At 40.3% G+C, this 22,579-nt stretch overlaps 1 protein-coding gene and 1 long non-coding RNA gene across 8 annotated transcripts in view; one reads left to right on the top strand and one right to left on the bottom strand.

Annotated features, from left to right (window-relative positions):
• Positions 1-4,261: 4,261 nt before the first annotated feature.
• LOC138923250 (uncharacterized) lies at positions 4,262-8,729 on the bottom strand. The gene is made up of 2 exons (XR_011436606.1): positions 8,186-8,729; positions 4,262-5,209 (listed from the first exon to the last, which is right to left on the bottom strand). It is a non-coding gene; the product is annotated as an uncharacterized lncRNA (long non-coding RNA).
• Positions 8,730-11,767: 3,038 nt separating this feature from the next.
• The window catches only part of LOC138923248 (disks large-associated protein 5-like), a 39,412-nt gene continuing 28,600 nt past the window's right edge, over positions 11,768-22,579 (top strand). For 5 of the 7 annotated variants that reach the window (XM_070261185.1, XM_070261178.1, XM_070261182.1 and 2 more), the window contains exons 1-2: positions 11,768-11,904; positions 15,276-15,361. The gene's annotated coding sequence lies outside the window, so the exon portion shown is untranslated. Of the gene's footprint in view, positions 11,905-12,129; positions 12,784-15,275; positions 15,362-21,950; positions 22,136-22,579 lie in introns of those variants that run through there. The other 2 variants (XM_070261179.1, XM_070261180.1) reach the window with 2 other exon arrangements.

The following is a 22,579-nucleotide window of genomic DNA, read 5'->3' on the forward strand; positions in this document are numbered from 1 at the left end:
AAGTAGGAGGCTGTCAGAAAATGGACTATCTCAACTATGAGATTGTTTATATGAACGTAAGGGTAACCAATAACAAATAATCAGAACAGACATCTTTACAATAAACGAGGAGGAAAAGAAGAAAACCAACAGAGAAAACTACCTAATCAAATTGGTAGTCCAAAATACACAGGAAGGAAACAAAGGAAATGCAGAAGAACCAGGAAATGTGTGAGAAGATGGTAGTGTTAAGCCCTATATATCAATAATCTCTCCAAATGTAAATGGATTGAATTCTCCAATCAAAAGACACAGAGTGACAAGATGGATTAAAGAACAAAGCCCAACAATATGCTGCCTCCAGGAAACATATCTCAGCTCTAGAGACAAACATAGGCTCAGAGTGAAGAGATAGAAGACAATACTTCAAGTCGATGGCAAACCAAAGAAAGCAGGTGATGCCATACTTATATCAGACAAAGTAGACTTCAAGATAAAACTGATAAAGAGAGACAAAGGGGCAGTGTATAATAATAAAAGGGACTCACCACCAAGAAGACATAACACTTATAAACATGTCTACACCCAACACAGGAGCACCAAAGTACATAAAGCGACTATTAACAAAGCTAAAAGGAGATATTACCAACACAATAATAGTAGGGGACCTCAACACTCCACTTACATCAATGGATAGATCATCCAGAGAAAAAGCCAACAAACAGATACTGGACTTAAATGAAAAACTAGATGAGATGAATGTAGTAGACATATATAGAGCCTTCCATCCCAAAACAGCAGAATACACATTCTTCTCAAGAACACATAGAACATTCTCAGGGATAGAGCAAATATTGGGAAACAAGGCAAACCTTAATAAATTTAGGTAGATTGAAATCATATCTACTATCTTTTATGACCATAATGCCATGAAACTAAAAATCACCTACAAGAAAAAAGCTGGGAGAGGAAGCAAAAATGTGGCGACTAGACAACATGCTACTGAACAACCACAGGGTCGTCAGAAAAATGAAGAAATCAAAAGATATTTGGAGGCAAACATGAATGCAAACAGCATGTTGACTCTTATGAGATGCAGTAAAAGCAGTCCTAAGAGGGAAATTTATAGCAATACAGCACCACGTTAACAAACAAGAAAAAGCTCAAATAAACTATCTTAATCTACACCTAACAGAATTAGAAAAAGAAGAAGAAAAAAGCCCAAACTCAGGAGAAGCAGGGAAATAATAAAAATGAAGTGCAGAAATAAATGAAATAGAAACAAAAAACACTGTGAAAAGGATCAATGAAACAAGGAGCTGGTTCTTTGAGAGGATGAAGAAAATTGACAAACCCTTAGTGAGACTAAGAAAAAAAGAAAGAAGTCTCAAATAAATAAAATTAGAAATGAAAGAGCAGAAATTTCCATGGATAGCACAGAAATACAAAAGATTACGAGAATACTATGAAAAACTATATGCTAACACACTGGACAATCTAGAAGAAATGGGTAAATTCTTAGACTCTTACAACCTCCCAAAACTGAATCAAGAATAAACAGAGAATCTGAATAGAGCAATCACAAGTAAAAAGAGTGAAACAGTAATCAAAAACCTCTCCAAAAATAAAAATCCAGGACCCGATGGCTTCTCAGGAGAATCCTGCCAAACATTCAAAGACAATTTATTACCTATTCTTCTCAAACTATTCCAAAAAGTTGAGGAAGATGGAAATACCCCTAACACATTCTATGAGGCCAACATCACCCTGATCCCACCACCAGACAAGAACAATACAAAGAAGGAAAATTATAGGTCAATATCGCTGATGAACATAGATGCAAAAATCCTCACCAAAATATTGGCAAACTGAATACAGTAATACATTAAGAAGATCATACACCATGATCAAGTGGGATTCATACCAGGGACACAGGAATGTTTCAACACCCACAAATCAGTAAATGTGATACACCATATAAACACAAAAGGAGGAACAAAAACCACATGATCATCTCTATAGAAGCAGAGAAAGCATTTGACAAGATCCAGCATCCATTCATGATAAAAATTCTCAATCAAATGGGTATAGAAGGAAAATATCCCAACATAGTAAAGGTCATATATGACAAACCCACAGCCAACATCATACTCAATGGGGGAAACTGAAAGCCATCCCACTGATAACAGGAACAAGACAAGGATGCCCACTCTCTCCACTCTTATTCAACATAGTACAGAGGTTTTGGTCAGAGCAATTAGGCAGGAAAAAGAAATAAAAAGAATCCAAATAGGCACTGAAGAAGTGAAACTTTCACTCTTTGCAGTCGACATCATTTCTATATATAAAATGTTTAGAAAACTCTAAAGAATCCATCGGAAAACTCTTAGAAATAATCAACAACTACAGCAAAGTTGTAGCATACAAAGTCAATGTACAAAAATCAGTGGCATTTCTATACTCTAATAACGAACTAATAGAGCAAGAACTCAAGAATACAACCCAATTTACAATTTCAACAAAAAGATTAAAATATCTAGGAATAAACTTAACCAAAGATGTGTAAAACCTATACAAGGAAAACTATAGGACATTACTGAAAGAAATCGATAATGACAAAGAAATGGAAAGATAGTCCATGTACACGGATTGGAAAAATAAACATAGTTAAAATGGCCATACTACCTAAAGCAATCCACAGATTCAATGCAATCACAATCAGAATCCCAATGACAATCTTCACAGAAATAGAACAAAGAATCTTAAAATTCGTATGGGGCAACAAAAAAACCAGAATAGGCAAAGCAGTCCTGAGAAACAAGAAGAAAACTGATGGTATTGAAGTCCCTGATTTCAGAACATATTACAAAACTGTAGTAATCAGAACAGCATGGTACCAGTACAAAAACAGGCACACAGGTCAGTGAAACAGAACTGAAAGCCCTGAAATAAAACCACACATACATGGACAGCAAATCTTCAATAAAGGAAGCAAGAGGGGCTGGCCTGGTGGTGCTGTGGTTAAGTTTGCACGTTCCTCTTTGGTGGCCCGGGGTTGGCCAGTTTGGATCCTGGGTGTGCACATGGCACCACTTGGCAAGCCATGCTGTGGTAGGCATCCCACATATAAAGTAGAGGAGGATGGGCACAGACGTTAGGTCAGGGCCAGTCTTCCTCAGCAAAAAGAGGAGAATTGGCAGCAGACATTAGCTCAGGGCAAATTTTCCTCAAAAACAAATAAGTAAATAAAAAATAAAGGAACCAAGAACATAGAATGGAGTAAGGAAAGCCTCTTCAATAAGTGGTGCTGAGAAAACTAAAGAGCCACGTCTAAAATATGAAAGTAGACCATTATCTTTCTCCATAGACAAAAATAGACCCAAAATGGATCAAAGACTTGAATGTAACACCAGAAACTATAAAACTTACGGAAGCAAATATAGGCAGTACACTCTTTGTCATCAGCCTTAAAAGGATCTTCACAAACATAGTGTCCACTCAGACAAGGGAAACAAAAGAAACAATAAACAAGTGGGACTTCATCAGACTAAAGAGCTTCTGGAAGGCAAAGAAACCAAGATCTAAATGAGAAAACAACCCAGGAACTGAGAGAAAATATTTGCAAATCATATATACGATAAGGGATTAATCTCTGCAATATATAAAGAGCTCACACAACTGAACTATGAAAGAATAAATGACCCAATCAATAAGTGGGCAGAGGATATGAAGAGACATTTTTCCAAAGAAGATATACAGATGGTCAATAGGCAGATGACAAGGTGCTAAACATCATTAATCATCAAGGAGATACAAATCAATGCTACAGTTAGATATCATCTTATGCCTGTTAGAACAGTTACAATGACCAAGACAAAAAAATAAATGTTGGAAAGGTTGTGGAGAAAAGGGAACCCTCATCTACTGCTGGTGGGAACGCAAACTTGTGCAGCCACTTTGGAAAACAGTATGGAGATTTCTCAAAAAGTTAAAAATAGAATTACCATATGACCAGGCTATCCCACTACTGGGTATTTATCCAAAGATCTTGAAATCAACACTAAGCAACGTATGCACCTCTATGTTCATTGCAGCATTATTCACAATAGCCAAGATGTGGAAGCAACCCAAGTGCCCAACGACTGATGATTGGATAAAGATGATGTAGTATATATATACAATGGAATACTACTCCACCATAAAAAGCACATAATCGTCCCATTCACAACCACATTGGTGGAACTTGAGGGCATCATGTTGAGAGAAATAAGCCACACAGAGAGAGAAAAGAACATATGATTTCACTCATATGTGGAATATAAACAAACTTATGGACAAAGAGAACAATTTAGTGGTTACTGTGGCAGCAGGAGAGTGGGTACAAGGGGTGCGGTGGCACATCGATATGGTGTTTGATAAATACTGATGTACAACTGAAATTTCACAATGTTATAAACTAGTTAGACCACAATAATTTTTTTTAAACTGGTTTTTTGGAAAGTTCAGAAAAGGTGAGACAACATGAGTGACATCAGCCTCATGGTGGAATTTTCCCCCTTGTCACTCCCCTCTAAGTTACAGCCAAATGGACATGCACTGACCAACATAGGATTTCCTATACAGCAGTAGAGGATGCCTAAGAGATCCATGCGTCTATACATCTGAATGTGGGTGGACTCAACCCCCAGTAAGCAGTGGAACTAGGGGAGAAGCCCCCACCACCCTCCCTGAGTGGCAGCAATCCAGGTTGTGGATCCTCACACAGTGGCTTGCACAAGTGGTGAGGACAGCCCAGCTCACCTGACTGCCAGTGGAGCATGGATGGTGGCAGCCTGGCCTGTGTGACTGCTGGCACAGTGGAGGTGGCCTGGCCCACACAACTGTGAGCAAACTGGGTGGGGGCAGAAGAAATAGCCCCTTTGCCCCAGCACTGGCAGGTGGAACCTGTGACCAGAGGCTTCAGGAAACACAGCAGATCTGGTGACCTAGCCCCCACTGGTGGCACCCCCCAACACCAGCTCAGCTGGAGATACATATAGTTCTCCAGGTCCCTGGCAGGGATAGTGACACCTATGAACCCAGCACCCCTGGCAGCAGTGCAACGAGCACCTTCAGACAACCCAGGACAAGCATCACCAGTCATGCATGGGGCAGCAGCATCCAAGCCTATGGGAGCCAACAGAAAGCCAGTGGGGTCTCAGATAAACCAGCTTCTCTATACCTGGAAGACCTAGAAAAAGAACAAACAAAGCCCAACGTCAGGAGAAGGAAGGAAATAATGAAATCAGAGCAGAAATAAATGAAACAGGAAGTAGAAAAACAATAGAAAGGATCAATGAAACTAAGAAGTGGTTCTCTGAGAAGATAAACAAAATTGACAATATCTCAGCCAGATTCAGAAAAAAAGAGAGAAGACTCGAATAAATACAATCAGAAATTACAGAGCAGTAACTACAATGGACACTGCAGAAACACATTGGATTACAGAAGAATACTATGAAACACTATATGTCAACAGACTGAATAGCCTGGAAGAAATGGATAAATTCTTAGAACCATATGACCTCCGAAAACTGAATCACGAAGAAATAAAGAATCTGAATACACCAATCACAAGCAGAGATTGAAACTGTTATCAAAAGCCTCCCAAAGAAAAAGTCCAGGACCATACAGCTTCTCTGGTGAATTCTACCAAACATTCAGAGAAGATTTAATTCCTATGCTTCTCAAACTATTCTGAAAAATTGGGAGGATGGGACACTTCTGAATTCATTTTCTGAGGCAAACATTATCCTGATATGAAAACCAGACAAGGATGACACAAAAAAGGAAAATTACAGGCCAATATCAGTGATGAACATAGACGCAAAAGTACTCAACAAAATATTAGGAAATTGAATACAACAATACATTAATTGGATCATAGACCACGATCAGGTGGGATTTACTGTAGGGGTGCTGAAATGGTTCAACATTAGCATATCCATCAATGTGATGTACCACATTAAAAAAATGAAGAATGAAAATCACATGATCATCTCAATAGATGGAGAGAAAACATCTGACAATTTCCAATATCCATTTATGATAAAAACTCTCAATAAAATCGGTATAGAGGGAAAGTACCTCAACATTACAAAGGCCATATAGCACCAACCCACCGCCAACATCATACGCAGTGGTCAAAAAGTGAAAGCCATTCCTCTGAGAACAGGAACAAGACAAGGGTGCCCACTCTTGCCACTCTTCTTCAACATAGTACTGGAAATTTTAGCCAAACAAGTAAGGCAAGTAAAAGAAATAATAGGTATCCAAAAAGGAAAGGAAGAATTAAAACTGTCACTATTTGTGGTTGACATGATTCTATGTACAGAAAACTGTAAAGAATCCAACAAAAAACTATTAGAAATAATCAACAAATACAGTAAAGCTGCAGGGTACAAAATCAACATTCAAAAATCATTTGCATTTCACTCCGTAATGGGGGCCTGCAGTTTGCCAGTTTGGATTCCGGGCATGGACCTACACACCGCTCATCAGGCCATGCTGTGGTGGTATCCCAAATAGAAGAACTAGAATGATTTACAACTAGGATATACAACTATGTACTGGGGCTTTGGGGAGAAAATAAAAGAGGACGGTTGGCAAAATACGTTATCTCAAGGCCAGTCTTCCTCACACACACAAAATCACTTGCATTCCTATACACTAATAATGGACCAGCAGAAAGAGAAGTCAAGACTATAATCCCATTTACAATTGCAACAAAAAAGAATAAAATACCTGGAATAAATTTAACCAAGGAGGTGAATGCCATATACTCCAAAAACTATGACATTAATGAAATAACTCAAAGAAGACAAAGACATGGAAAGATATTCCATTCCCATGTATTGGAAGAATAAACACAGTTAAAATGTCCATATTACCTAAATCAATCTACAGACTGATCTACAGATCAATCTACAGATTTAATGCAAACACGAATGGAATACCAATGACATTCTTCATGAAAAGAGAGAAAAGAATCTTAAAATTTATATGGAAAAACAAATGACACTGAATAGCCAAAGCAATTCTGAGGGAGGAAAAAAAAAAACACTTGGATGTATCATGCTCCCTGAACTCAAAATATACTACAAAGCTGTAGTAGTCAAAACAGCATGGTACTGGCATAAAAAACCCAGATATACAGATCAATGGAACAGAATTGAAAGCCCAGAAGTAAAACCACACATCAAGGGACAGCTAATCTTCAACAAAGCAGGCAAGAACACACAATGAAGAAAGGAAAGTCTCTTCAATTAATAGTGTTGGGAAGATTGGACAGCCACATGCAAAAGAATGAATGTAGACCATTGTCTCACGTGATACTCAAAAATTAACTCTAAATTGATTAAAGACTTGAATGTAAGACCTGAAACCATAAAACTCTTAGAAGAACATATAGGCAGTACAGATTTGACGTAGGTCTTAGTAGTATCTTTCTGAATACCATGTCTCTACAGGCAAGGGAATCAAAAGACAAAATAAAGAAATAGGACTACATCAGACTAAAGAGCTTCTGCAAGGCAAAGGAAACCATCATCAAAATGAAAAGACAACGTACCAATGGGAAGAAAATATTTGCAAATCATACATCTGACAAGGCGTTACTTTCCAAAATATATAAAGAGCTCATACAACTCAATAACAAAAAAAAGAATAATCCAATCAAAAAAATGGACATAGGATACGAACAGACATTTTTCAAAGAAGATATCCAGATGGCCAATAGGCACACAAAAAGATGTTGGACATCACTAATCGTCAGGGAAATGCAAATCAAAATGACAATGAGGTATCACCTCACACCAGTCAAATGGCTATAATTACCAAGACAAAAAATAACAAATGTTGGAGGGGATGTGGAGTAAAGGGAATGCTCTTAAACTGGTGGTGGGAATGCAAACCGGTGCAGCCACTATGGAAAACAGTATGGAAATTTCTCAAAAACTTAAAAACAGAAATACTGTATGATCCAGCCATTCTGCTACTGGGTATTTATCAAAAGAACATGAAATCACTAATTCCAAAAGATATATGCACCCGTATGCTCACCACAGCATTATTCACAATAGGCAAGATATGGAAGCAACCTAGGTGCCCATCAAGGGACAAATGGATAAGAAGGTGTCGTATATATATACAATGGAATACTACTCACCCATCAAAACAGACAAACTCATCCCATGTGAGACACCATGGATGGATCTTGAGCAAAACAAGTCAGACAGAGAAAGAAATACTGTATGATTTCACTCCTATGTGGAATATAAGCAAACACATAGATGAGACTAGATTAGTGGTTACCAGAAGAAAAAGGGATGAGGGAGGATGAAATGGTAAAGCCACATATGTATGGTGACGGATAAAAACTGAATTATTGGTGATGAACACAATGCAGTCTAAAGAGAAACTGAAATATTATGATAGACACTTGAAATGTATACAAGGTTGAAAGCCAATATGACCCAATAAAATAATTATATATATATATAAATACATATATATACATATATATATTTAAATACAGACAGTGACCACTAAAAATAGGCACATATAGAAAAAGCAAGTTAAAATGGAATTTTAAATAAATATTATTAACCCCAAAGAAGAAAAAAAGAGAAAGGGGAACAAAAGCCAAATGGAAAAAAAGAAAACATACAGTAAAATGGATGACCTAAATCTGTCAATTATTAGATTAAATGTAAAAGGATAAAATTCTCCAATTGAAACTTAGAGTTTGTCATAACAGATAGAAAAACAGGATTTAAAAAGAAACAAAAGAATATCTTAAATACTCAAAATCTTTGTTAAATTCTATCATACATAGTTTCCTTATTTTGACAAATATTTTGAATGGCTGCATAGCACTCTAACTTATGGTTATAATAGAATTAATCATGTTTAGGTGATTATGATTTTATACATTAAGTTTGACAACATATCTAAGGTCTTTTACTGTCACAGAACTATACACTGAAAAGTGGTTAAAATGGCAAATGTAATGCCATGTATACTTTCCAAAATAAAGTAAAAGAATGATGTGCTTATCTACCACATGGACGAACTTTGAAAACCTCATGCCAAGTGAGAGGAGCTAGACATAAAAGGACACATATTGCATGATTCCATGTAGACTGAATTTCAAGACTCAGCAAATCCATGGAGACAGAAGACAGGTTAGTGGTTTCCAGAGTATGGGAGGACCAGGGATAGGAAGTGACAGCTAACAAGGACAGGGTTTCTTACTAAGGTGATAAAATGTTTTGGACTTAGATAGTGGTAATGATTTGTACAACCTTGTGACTATAGTAAAATGTTTTCTTTTGAGTACATTTTTACAAGGTGAGTTTTGGGGCTGGCCCAGTGGCATAGTGGTCAAGTTCAGCACACTTTGCTTTGTTGGCCCAGGTTCACAGGTTTGGATCCCAGGCATGGTCCTACGCCACTCAACAAGTCATGCTGTGGTGGCATCCCACATACACAATAGAGGAAGATGGGCACAGATGTTTTCTCAGGGCCACTCTTCCTCAAGCAAAAAGAGGAAGACTGGCAACAGGTGTTAGCTCAGGGCCAATCTTCCTCACCAAAAAAAAGAAAAGAAAACAGTGAATTTTATGATCATGAATCTATCTCAACTTAAAAAGTAACGTAAAAATTTACAACATAAATCCCTTAGCATCATGGTGCTCTCATAGGTCATCAGAGTTTAATCACAACCCGACAGTGGTGACTGCAGTCAGAATGACATCACTGCCTTATAAAACACCAAGTCACATTATCTGAATCTCCCTAGTGGCCTTCGATGCATCTATTCCTATTCAGGGTTTACTTTACTTACCAGAAGGAACGTAAAAGTGTCAACTACGTCATTTGAATCTTTTTATCACCCCGAATACTAAGATGGCATGGTCTGGAATATCATAAGCACTTACTAAAAATCTGATTATTCTACCCCAAATTCTAGTTCTAGACATTTCTTAAGAAAATACTGAGAGAAAGAAATGCATGTACGAGTATGTTCAATACTTAGTTTTTGACACCCAAAACCCAGAAACACAAAACTCTAACAGGGAACAGGTTAATTAATTTGGTTCTGCTACATGATGGCAGGTACAGCATTATTAATCAGGATGATACTGGTCCAAGTGTAAAATATGCACCCATAACTGGGGAACGGTATCCAGTTGAAACTTAAGACATAGATTCTGTTCTCAGATTTTCTAAAAGTAACTGCTCTTAGAGTTCATGACATTTTAATGTCTTGACTTTTTCATCAGTAAAACTAAGAGTATGAAGATCACCTACTAAGCATGAATACCTTGGAGAAGTATAATCTACATAAAAACTTAATAATATGTTGTAATCCTATATAAATATGTTAGATATTTTTACTGAAAAACATTGCGTGTCCTCTAATTGGGTATTATAAAAGAAAATTATTCTTAGATTAAAATTGTGCTTATCAGCCCTGCTCTGATAATGCTCACAAAACAAAGGGAAAAACAATCAGGACTTTTGCTTGAGAATGCATTTTTAATTCATAAATCAAGAGCTTCTAGAAAAGAGGAGGAGGAAATTTCCCTCCCACCAAAATGCAGCAGAATCAAAGAGACATTTGTGAATCACAACCTGCCCAAAGAAGCTGATGTGATCAAGCGTCTCATAAGTGAGAACATCAGTAAGACTCTCAGTGCCCTGAAGCAGCAAAGAAAGACGTGGGTAAATACAGTGATTCCTTATTTTCTTCTATTTCAATCAGTATTTGGAAATTTTTTGGGAAGACAACTAAAAATCAGATATTATTGCAAAGTTTTGTTAAGTTTTTCTTATATCAATAAGTTAAAATCAATGATTTTATGAAAAAAAAACTATCCTCAATGTTGACTTTTGTGTGTAAAACAATTCTTTCCCATCATCAAGGTTCTTCTTTTGGGGATGGCAGGACTGAGGAGGAAGTCAGGAGGCACCAGGCTTTTCTTGGGGCACAGAATGACTCCTTTACACGACACTCTCCAGGTCCACCCGCCCTGCTCATACACATAAACAGATGGAAAAGAGGACAGAGCCTGGACTACGGGAATAGGTTTACAGCACGTTCCTGGGGTCCGAGCTCTTGGAACCCCGAGGCTCTGAGACAGTAGCCGCCCCTCAGAGCTCCCAAGTAGAGAACTTTCCAGGCTTTCCCAAATTAACCTCGGTGTCCCCTGGCTGGAAATCTTCCTTTAGGGCTCAATGTCCTACTTCCCTCTTGCAGCCAAGCAGCTGTGAGGAGAGAAGAGGAGGAACACCAGGGAGCCCAGAGCCACCAGACAGTGACGCCACAGAGCCACAGCCATCACACCCGCACAGGTGAAGGACATGCAACCAAATCCCCGTCACCCCAGCACAGCCACGCACCTGTCACAGCCTCGCAGCCACACCCACGGCACGGAGGCGCATCCCACCGCTCACTCGCGTCTCTCACACACACACCCCGCCACACGCTGCCCATCTGTCCCCACAGACACACACCGTCCTCTGCCGTTCAGGCCCGAGAGTCCCGTGAGGACTGGCGTTCCTACTACCGGCCTCCACGCTGTGAGCGCTTCCGCCGCCACCCCACCTGGTTCACGTTGGGCTCCGAATTGACTCGCTTCACAGGATTCCCGCATCCTGTGCTAACACATCCACAAACGAGCTCCACTCACCTTGCGAAGAGGGAGAACCGCGCGAAAACGGAATGGAAGCCGAAGATCTGGAGTGACCGCTGCCCTCTGGGAAGTGTCGCTCCAACCTGAACATCTCTGGGCGCCGCGGCTCGTCCGAAAGGCCACCGAAGCGCGGAAGTCCCGTTGGAACGACACCGCGAGAACCGCCCGGAGCCCGGCCCGAGCGCAGGTGTCTCAGCCAGGAGCGCGACGCGAGGGCGCGTGCGCGGGCACGGAGTCTGCGCGGAGGCCGCTGGTGCGCGTGCTCGGTCCAGAGGCGCCGCTGCGCCCAGGAGGCCGAGCAGGGCGGCCCGGCGCCGGCTCCGAGCGTCCGGCCTGTGCGCGCAGAGCCGCGCGGGAGGGTGGGCGGGGCGGCCCCGGGGCGAGAGCGCACGGCGGGTGTGAGCTCTGAGGGCGGGGCCCCAGGCGAGTCCCCTCAGGCGGCTGCAGCCTGGGGACAGCACGTGGGGCAAGTAACTCCTGATACCGCCAGGATGGGCTGGTTTATTCAGTGTCTGTTAGCTGCGTTTAAAGGGTGTGCAGGAGTGAAGTAATACATATTTACTTAATTCTCTAGGATAAGCTATAATAGTCAAAATGGAATGGATAATTATTTGTAGAAGTTCTGTGGTGAAAATTATGTAGATATTTTGTAATATTGATTCAGGGACAGATTTTCCAACCATGCCCAAAGAGAGGAATGTTATTAAAATTTTAAGAGTTGACTAGATAATTATTTGTAATCATCCTAATCACTTGAATGCAAATCAATTAATAAAAGTTAATCCTAGACAAAGATTTGATAGACTTATTTTTAAAAAATATAATGAGCACACTGATAGTAATCTTAATTCCATCTTTTCTCAATAAGATAGTTGTCAGTAGTCTAAGTGGAAAGGGAATGGTGAACTACCATAGGACCCAGCTATCCCACTACTGGGTATCTCTTCAAAGAGCTTGAAGTCAGCAACTCCAAAAGTCCTGTGCACCCCAATGTTTATTGCAGCATTATTTACAATAGCCAAGACATGGAAACAACCTAAGTGCTTCCATGGATAAAGAAGTTGTGGTATGTATATGCAATGGAATACTACTCAGCCATAAAACAGAACAAAATCGTCCCATTTGCAACAACATGGATGGAGCTTGAGGGAATTATGTTAAGTGAAATAAGCCAGATAGAGAAGGACAATCTCTGTATGACTCCACTCCTATGAGGAATTTAAACATGTGGACAAAGAGAACAGATTAGTGGCTACCAGGGGAAAGATGGGGTGGGGGGTGGGCACAAAGGGTGAAGGGTTGCACCTACAACACGACTGACAGACAATGATGTACAAATGAAATTTCACAAGACTGTAACCCATCATTAACTCAAAAATTTTAAAAAATAATTTTAAAAAATTAAATAAATAAATAAATAAGACTATTTTAACACACTGCCTCCTCAATATTTATGACATATTTGATAAAGAATTCACACATTAAAATATGCCTATGGGCACTAGGCCTTTACTTTAAAAATTCACTATTACATTCCTTCCCGTATTAGGAAGACCTGCTAAAAAATCCACACCGAAAAACAAACCCCCTTAGCTTTATACAGATAAACAAATAATTTAGCCAAAAAGAAATACTTGGGAAACGACTGGAAGGAAACACTAACAAAACTTAGCAAGAGTGACAAGGCAATGGTAATGAGCACGCCGTCTTTCAAAAGAAGAAATCATTCAAAATATTTATCAGAGTCACAAAAACAATCATGTCCTCTGGTACAGTAAAACCACTTTAAAGATATATTCCAGCACCCTGCTCCATTCCATCCCATTTCCTGCATATATTCTCTATCAGTGCACATCACACTATATATATATATATATATATATATATATATATATATATATTCCAGCACCCTGCTCCATTCCATCCCATTTCCTGCGTATATTCTCTACCAGTGCACATCACACTATATATATATATATATATATATATATATTCCAGCACCCTGCTCCATTCCATCCCATTTCCTGCATATATTCTCTATCAGTGCACATCACACTATATATATATATATATATTCCAGCACCCTGCTCCATTCCATCCTATTTCCTGCATATATTCTCTACCAGTGCACACCACACTATATATATATATTCCAGCACCCTGCTCCATTCCATCCCATTTCCTGCATATATGCTCTATCAGTGCACACCACACTATATATATATATTCCAGCACCCTGCTCCATTCCATCCCATTTCCTGCATATATTCTCTATCAGTGCACATCACACTATATGTTTATTCCTGAGATCTAAACTTCGCATACAAAATACACATCATCCTGAATAAGAGAGAGTGCAAGACGGCACAGTCAAGCACACAGACTCAGCGCCCTCTTCACAGTCTACTTTCCTTCAGAAGGTGGGCAAGTTCCTTGACCTCCAGATCTCGTTTTTCTCCTCTGCCAATATTTATTCATCCACTGCATCCTAGTTACTGTCCAAAGAAATTTATCAGCAGTTCTCTATATTTTAGATACCAGACTTCCCTCTGACATACTAATGGCAAGCATTACCCCATTCCATTGACTTTCTTTTTATCTTTGTTTTCTTTGGTGTAAATGTTTCTTATTTCCATATATATAGGATTTGAATTTTTCTTTTTTGCCACCAATAATTTCCTTTAATGTTTCTATAATTTCTATGTTACTCAGTAATTCGCCTGTCTGGGATTGTATCCTAAGAAATTATCAGAGACTTGGACACACTGAAGGGGATCACACTTATGTGGAGATGGCAGTGGTGGGGAAGGACAGAAAGGGGTGGAAATGTATAAATTTTGCATTGTTTGACAGACATTTTTACTTCTTTCAGTTTTTAAAAGAGTGCCATTCCTGTCTTCCATTGTAAAGACCAGGGAAATAAAAAGCTAATGTTGAGATATAAAAGAGAAGCTTGAACAAAAATTGACATTTTAAAAGATGTTAATTGAAGGATTATGTATAATAGGAAAATTAGAAATAGCTTAAATAGCTAATACGAAGAGAGTGATTAATTTGTAATATATAGCATATATAAAACATAAAAAATATACAGCAATTAATTAAAACATTTTATTTTCAAGAAAGATGTGGGTTTTTAATAACTGAAAATTTAACATTTAATTAGATCATCAGGGACATAATTAGATTGAGCTATTTGCAGGAATTTTTAAACTACATTTTTTGTATAAAAACCATTATTACAATGCTGGAGGAAATGAAAACACAAGAAAGGTTGATGTGATCTTGCCAGATCACCCAGCTCCTCCCAGGCTTTGTCAATATGTGTGTGTGACTTGTAAATAATTGTAGTCTGTCAACTCTGTATTTATACATTTTCAGAGGTGATTTTGGAGATGTGTGCTTAAATTTTACAGAGATTTTTTTAAAGTGTTTTGAATCATATTTTATGAGTTCTAAAGCACCATAAAAGAAAAATATTTGTCACCTTATATAAAACATCTACATAATAAAAGTGCCAATCAACATATTTATTGTATTTCTGCTATGTTTTCTCAGACAGTTACTGAGGGAAGAATCAGCAACAGCTTTTACTTATTGGTGGAAGAAAGCAGCAATAAGTGGATGAAGAAAGAAAAGTTTGAGTGAGTTCTACTTTCTTTAAGTCTCCAAATGGACACTTAAGGGGGAAAATGCTGATTCAGAGCAATGGCTGACAGTGTTCTGGATTAAGTGAGACCCTATTCATCCTTTAGACATGTAAGACTGATTGGGAAACAGCTCTATATTTGTTTTCTAGAAAGACTCCACCAGTTTATACTTGTGGCCAACTAATGTTAAATTTTCTCATTCTTACTAATTTTTTATAGCAATACCTCTTGCTCTTGATGTCTCAATACTTTACCTAAAAATGCTCATAATTTCTAATGGTAGATCCAGGGATATTGTTATTATTGTTGTTGTCATTATCAGTATTTTAAAGTACCATTTATTGAAAATATATTATTTGCCAGGTACTGTAATACAATTTATCTTAAAACTCCATGGAGAAGAGATTGTTATCAAACTGAGGCTTATGAAGGATTACGCCTCTTGCCCAAGGCCATATATGGCCTTCAACCTTTGGATTTAAAACAGTGGCAGGGTAGAGATTAAAACCCAAGTCAAAGCCCACACTCTTTGCCACTATCCTGTACTCATCTCGGGCCCCTGCTAATCCAAGGCTTAGTTTACATGGACTCTGGAGCCATTAGGACTTAAAAGTTTATTAGACACACAAAGTGAGAACATCTTTATTTATTTATTTATTTATTTATTTTTGCAGGGGAAGATTTGCCCTAAGCTAGCGTCTGTTGCCAATCTTCCTCATTTTTTCTTCGTTTTTTCCTCCCAAAGTCCCCAGTACATAGTTGTGTATAGTTGTAAGTTCTTCTGGTTCTTCTAAGTGTGCCAGCACCATAGCATGGCTACTGACAAATGAGTCGTCTGGTTCTGTGCCCGGGAACTGAACCCAGGCTGCTGAAGTGGAGCATGCTGAACTTGAACTGCTAGGACATCAGGCTGGCTCTAGAGAGCATCTTTAAAACTGGGGAAAACAGAACAGGTTTTTGAAATGGAGAATCCTTTAATTGTAATTCTTTCCTCCTTTAATTCCAGTGGAGAATTTAGAGCCCCATTATCTTCCTTTCAGCTTTAACTGTTACAGGCAAATAGATTCATTAAGTAATGAAGTCCGGTTCTCCACCCAAGCCCTGCTCCCTGCCTTGCCAGGAACGGGGCTGGTGGAGTACACAGGGGCGCCCGCAGGATTTGAGCCTCATTCTAACTTTTCCCTTTTGTGGTCAGCTCACAGTAACTACCAGGTTTTGAAGTCCTTACTGTATTCCAGCTGCTATGCTATGATCTTTAGGTAGGATATTTCATTTCATTCTCACAACAACCTTATGTCTACACAAAATAACCCATAACCAGTCTATAGGTTAGAGAGATAAGCTGAGTTTTACTTGAGCCAAGTTGAGGATTATAACCTGGGAAGGCAGTTTCCACAAAGGAAGAAAATGTTCCAGAGAAGCATGGTTTTCAGTACAGTTTTATAGCTTTTTAGAACAAAGAACATACCTTAAACATGCCCAGGATACATACTCATCAAAGTTTCAAAGAGGTATTCAGTTAAAAATTAGCAGGTCAACCTGACCCTGATGTCCAGGAAAGGGAAGTTATCTTCAGAGTGCTGATATGGGTGTTACTAATAGGGAATTACTGACACTGGATACTGGCTGAGACTGGCATTGTAGGAGGGGACGTATGCATTCTTGTAAGAGAATGCATTCTTTAACAGTTAAAGCAGATGTACAATGTGTGTTTGATAGGCAGTAAGTCAAGCTTCCTTAGTTCAAGCCAAATCAGTTTTGAACCAGAATGGCTACCCCATATACACAATATGTGAAAATCTCATATCACTTATGAAGTAGGTGTTGATATGACTCACATCAATGAAGTCTGAGAACAGAAATTGAGCAGCTCCAGAACTAGAGCCCTAGGTGATCAGACTCTAAAACTAATCTCTGCTCTACATTATAAATTTTTCTTGAATCAATAATGATTTCTCTTGCTCCTATTTGGTAATCCAATTTCAAGATTTCAAGTCTCCATCTCAAGATGTCTACAGATAAAGCCCATCAGATGGAGACCACCAAGAACACCTGAAGCTGGGTACCTGAGGGTTACTGTAAACATTCGATTCTTTTGACCTTGTTCCCGACACAGATGTAGGTGAAAGGAAATTAATCTTGTCAATTTGCTGCTTTTTTTGTTTAACTTGAGTGGTGACTCAAGGGTAACAAGGATTTATAAGCTTATTTTGCAGAAGAAAAAGAATGCCTTCATTGTTGTTCCTTTTAATTTTATTATTATTATTTTGGTGAGGAAGATTGTCCCTGAGCTAACATCTGTGCCAGTCTTCCTCTATTTTGTATATGGGGCACCGCCACAGCATGGCTTGATGAGTGGCATACAGGTCCGTGCTCATGACCTGAACCCATGAACCCGGGGCTGCTGAAGTGGAGCATATGAACCTAACTGCCACACCACCAGTGCAGCCGCAAGAATGCCTTCAATGAAGTTACAATCACCAGATAAACAGCCCCCAGCTGCCCTTGATACCCAGAAGTCAAATTGCCCAAGGGCTTATCTGGAGCGAAAGGAACATCACGGATTTCCCCTTTGTTTCTTTGAAACTCCTCCTGCCAACCCCCTTAGCTTATGAAATCCCCCACCTTCCTCTCTTGTGAAGGTGGTTTTGAGAGAACCTGTTTTCCTCCCCCTTGTTTTGGCCAATTTGAATAAATCTTTCTCTGCCTCCAGGCACGCATGTCTCTGTGTTCGGCTTACTGTACATCAGACACGCGAATTTGAGATTAAGAGGTTTGGTATCACAAGTTGCAGTTAAGCAAAGTTTGGTTTATTTACTTGCTGCTGCAAGGGAGAACATGAAGCCTCTCAGGGGAACCCTGGGGAGTCTGGGCACAGCGACCTGGGAGGGGCTCACCTCAGGGTGTGGGCCCCGCTGGGTGATTCTGGGGAGGGACCCAGGAAGCAGGGATCAGCTCTGGATTGTCTCTGTCATGGGTCAGGGTTCATTTGGTCAAGTTGCTTAATTCTTTTGTTGACTCGTCTTTATATCATTGCTGAATTGTGTCTGTTTGGTCAATCAGCGCTGAGAGAGGTATGTTGAATCACTCACGATAATGGCAGATTCATCAATTTTTTCTCTGTAGTTCTGTAAATTTTTGCTTCATCAATTGTGAGCCTATTTTATTAGATCCATACATGTTTCAAATTGCTCTAGCTTGGTGAATAGAATCTTCTATCATTGCACCATGACCCTCTCCATTCCTAACAATGTGCCAGCTTTCTTTTGGAAAACTGCTTGGCAATTTCCTATAAGGTTAAGCATACCCAGAATGAACCAGAAATACCACATCTATGTTTCCCCAAGAGAAATAAAACATGCCCACAAAAAAGACTTGTACAAGAATGTTTATAGCAACTGTTGACCTTAAACAGACAGCCAGTTGTTTCTCCGGCAAAAATGGGTTTACGGGGAACCAAGAAAGAATTGCAATTCAAAGTCTGAAACCACGGCGAGCCAGGTGCAAGTCGCTAGCAGCATGGAGGAGAAACTCTATTCTGGGCGGAAGAGGAAGTTGGGAGGGCCATTGTAAACAAGGAGTCCAGAGGTGTAGCAGCGTTTCACTAGCTGAGTTGTGATAGTCTCTCATTGGCTGAGCTTCTTGGTCAAGAAGAAGTCTGTCTTCTTCCTGTTGGGCTCTGCTAGGAGGTAGGGTGTGAAAGCTCCGCCTCTGGATCCCAAGACTCCAATTTAGTGAGGTTTCTATTTATTAATTTCCACACAACTTTATTCATAATAGCCAAAAATGGAAATAATCCAGATGTCCAGCAATGGGTGAATGGATAGACAAAGTATTCGATGGAATCCCTTTCAGCAATAAAAACCAACTCCTGATCACGCAACAGTAGGGATGGATCTGGAAAGCATGGTTAGAGAAAGAAGGGCCACCTGGGAGAGGACTACCCCCTTTATCTGTGTGGTGATGGAAATCAGAGCAGAGGTTGGCTGCCTAACAGTGGGCGCCTGGAAAGGGGATGAGGGAACTCTCAGTGATGGAAATGCTGTTTCCCGATTGGGTGGTGTTTACACAGCTGTTTACGTTTAGCAAAACTCATGAAATCGCACACTAAAAGATCAATCCTTTCCAAGGTATTTAAATTTTACCTCAATAAAAACCGGATGGAAAAAAAAAAAAAAAGCCTGGCGATGTTGGAAAGTAACGCTAAGCGATGTAAGGAGAATTCTGGGGAAGTAAACCCTTTTTAAAAAATATTAAGTGAAGAAAACGTTCCAATAAGTTGTGCTGGATTTGTGTGACTAAACAAGGACATTAAAAGCCCTGCAAACACTGAGTCCCTTCTGCTCCGAGGAGCGCTTTCATCTTTCCTCGGATGCTGGCGCCCTGGAGCTCCAGGCGGTTTACGGACCGCACCGCCTCACCAGCGCCCCGTCCCCGATCCTCAGCCATAATCGCGTCGGACGCGCCCATCCTTTGAACAGTCCGTTCACCTTTCAATCAATTCGAATAGCGCAGGGACGGACGAAATCGCAAGCCTCGTCAAAAAAAGAAGGGACGGGCCCCTTTCCCCGCGGGGTTGCTCAAAGACCCTCCAATCAGAGGCTGGGTGTGGGCAGTTCGGATTCTGGGCGGCTCAGGTGTAGGCGGCGCTGCTCCGAGGCGGCGGCAGCGGCGGCTCTCCAGATACGGAGCGTTTCTTTCCTTTGGGTTTGACTGAGGTTTCACGCTACAGGCTGCCTCAGGGAGGTGGGTGCTGGGAGCTGGAGGAAGGGCGCTGGCTCGCCTCCTCCTAGAAGGTCTGGAAGGGTCTGAGGTGGGCGGCGGCGAGCTGGACTCCGCTCGGGGGAGGCTCCTCTAGGACCAGTTACCTGTCCTTCCCGCAGCCGATGCCTCCGTCCTCCAGAAGAGTAAATATTTGTTGCCATAATCTATGTAGCAGTCAGCGTTTCACCACTGGGCCGTGATTGGCCTCTGGGGCGGGACGATGCTTAGCATCCTTGGCCCCGACCTTCAATTCCATTAGCTGCTCCCAGAGCCGGCGACATCTAAAACCGCCCTGGTTGGGAACCTCTAGGCAAGCAAGATGAAGGCATTCTAGACTTTCAAGCTGGAAGAAACTCCACTCAGCCAAGAGGGGAACTTGGATGTAGTGATGTGAAGAGCCAGGCTGCGGGGCTTGAGATCCCAGCTCCAGCGCCTGCTGGCTGTGCTAGCGCGGGCAGTTCTCTCCCTCACCTGTGTAACAGGGATGATACTAACCACCTGTGCTGGTTTAGGTGACAATTAAACACGCCTTTACTATTAACTCAAGCTTTTGCATGCAGGCTGTCTCTCTTTGTGGTGTATAGTGCTATGCTGTATTTTAAAGTAACTAATGGTTTATTGTTTCTTTAACATTTAGCACATTAATACTTCCAGGAGGTGGGAAGTCAAATAGTAGAGGAGCATGCTTACTGAAAAGTAGTGTCCTTTGTCACTTCCCCTGGGCTCTTACAGGAGAGTGTTATTAGCATCCAAGTCAGAAGAATTCTCATTTTTTGTATACTCTGTTGATCGTAACATTTTAATGGGTTGCATTTCTTGTGCAGATTGTTCTTTGGAGTTTTCTAGTGGACTGTCTCAGTTGTTCTTGTTGTTGAAGAGTCTAGTTTGCTTAGAACTTTTTATCTTCCTATTGGCAGACCGTCCCCTTTTTCTTTCTCTCTTTCTTTTTTTTTCTTTTGAGCCAGCAGCACTTCTGGAGAATCAGTCATCTTTCTCCCGTTGGGCTTGGTTGTTTTCTATACCAGCTGCATAGGTGACTCCCTTAGACTTTCCACTTTCCTTTATTCTTTTCCTCATTTAAATGAAGGATTTCCTGGAACACATGGCATCCTGTTTCTTGTCCTTCTCCCTTGTTTGGCTTGAACACGTTCTCAAGAATCTTTCTAAGAAAAGAGTATGTGCCAGCTAAACAATGTGATTTCTTACATGGCCGAAAATAATTTCATTATGCCCTCAAATGGCAAACTGTATGGCTATCCTTCTGTGTGACCATGGTAATTCTTCTAAAAACCCATCTTTTGCTCACTCTTGTATATCCAACTGCCTGCTTATCATCCCTGTCTGTCTAATAGGCATCTCGTGTGTTTGGTTTGTTTTGTTTTCTGGCTTGAGAAAAAATGCCAGGCTGCCTGCCTTCATCACAGGGAAAGGTTAGGAAACGATTCTGTATACTGTCCTTTGCTTACTCTCCCTATTCTCTCCTTTCCTTCACACTTGTCACTTTGTAATGCTGTGCGGTGAGCCTAGAGCCTCTTGTTTGTGTTATGGCCCCTAGCTTCCTGGGCTTCACTTCATCTGTCAAGCAAGGCCCTATGTAGAACCCCAAAATAGACTGTACTATCTTTTGCTAACTTTCTTCCCACTTTGCAGTGTCACATATTTATTCCATTTTGTACTGAAAAATTTTTATGTCAGAATGCTCTGAGTTGGGGCAGGAGGTGAACTGGAATCTTAATTTTTTAAATAATGTGAAAATCTATATAAGTTGTCTACCTTTCTTTTGCCTGGCAGGATGGCTGCATCACATTTTGCCAGTCAACTGAGAAAGGATTTAAATATTGAGATGATTAGAGCTAAAATTGCTAAGGAGAGATTTCTCTCTCAGAAAGCAGGCAGATATGATAAATATGAATGAAAATGACACTCCAACGTTGGAAGGTAGAAATCTTGAATTGGAGGAGGCATCTCAAGAGCCTATTCCAGAAGAGATGCGTGTGAGGCAAAGTAAGTAAAGGGCTATTGTAGTTTTAACTGCTTTGAAGAGGGGAAAAAAGTTGGTTTAATATCTGAGGTTAAAAAATCCTTGATCAGGGTCCAGCTGGGTGGTGTGGTGGTTAGGTTCACATACTCTGCTTCTGCGGCCCGGGGTTTGTGGGTTCGGATCCTGGGCATGGACCTACATACATACTGCTCATCAAGCCTGTGGCAGCATCCAGCAAACAAAATAGAGGAAGATTTGGCAACAGATGTTACCTCAGGGGCAATCTTCCACATCAAAAAAAAAAAAAAACCTTACCAGAAGAATGGAGTTTTGAAATCCCATTCTAGATAACTTGGTATTTTCTACAACTAAATACTGTCTATTTAAGGTAAAGGCTGTGAAAGTTCCATTCACTTGTGGAGTATTGTAATGCTTTAGGATTCCTATATGGCAGTATGGATAATAAA

The sequence above is a fragment of the Equus caballus genome, chromosome 2 (assembly GCF_041296265.1).
Source record: "Equus caballus isolate H_3958 breed thoroughbred chromosome 2, TB-T2T, whole genome shotgun sequence".
NCBI classification, from domain to species: Eukaryota; Metazoa; Chordata; class Mammalia; order Perissodactyla; family Equidae; genus Equus; species Equus caballus.